The sequence below is a fragment of the Crocodylus porosus genome, unplaced genomic scaffold (assembly GCF_001723895.1).
Source record: "Crocodylus porosus isolate Cpor-Errol unplaced genomic scaffold, CroPor_comp1, whole genome shotgun sequence".
NCBI lineage: Eukaryota > Metazoa > Chordata > Crocodylia > Crocodylidae > Crocodylus > Crocodylus porosus.
The window spans coordinates 8,348,284-8,349,018 of record NW_017728914.1 but is presented as its reverse complement, the minus strand read 5'-3'; positions in this window follow the sequence as shown (position 1 = coordinate 8,349,018).

The window sequence follows — 735 nt, the reverse complement described above, 5'->3', positions numbered from 1 at the left end:
TTTATGTGAGGATGAAAAGAGGATCATAGGGGCTACCATAATGGATCAGTTCAGTGGTTTATCTGAGCCAATATTACGTCTAATAGAGGAGAATTCCAGGTGCTTAAGAGGAATGTGCTATACCATTAGCGGCTCGCTTGTACACACAAACAGGAGGGCTTTTATTACCTTTGAAGATCATTGACATCCCTTCACCAGTCAGTTTCCAATTAAACAGCAACAGGTCCTTTAAATAAGGAAGGACTTCATTCAAAGAAATATAATGACTGAGAAAAAAGTCAGGTTCATAAAATTTCAGTTGCATTTACTGAGGTTCTGCCATAGAATAAATGGAAATTAAATTTCATAGGCATGTCCAGATGTGTGTGGATGTTTGGTTCCCTGGGGACAAGTAGCAGCAGTGCACCTTGCCCTGAAGCTACTTGTTCCTGGGGTATGCCCATGCCATGTGCACTTTGGTGCAAGGCAAGTTGCCCTGGGGGCAGTAGGGGAAGCTGCAGCCAGCACTATGTTAGCCACAGCAGCCTTACCTGGGGTCCTGGGGGCCTCCTGGGGGGTACAGCCATGGCAATGCTTCCAGGTGGAGCCTGGCCAGTAGCCACAGTGGGGATCCAAGCAGCCTGGCTCCACTTTTTAGTTGTGCATGCTGCAAAGCATGCAGAGCTTTGGGTTTTTTCCTGCAATTTTTTTTTTTAACCCCTAGATATCCAGGGGTAAAAAAAAAAAAAAAAAAAA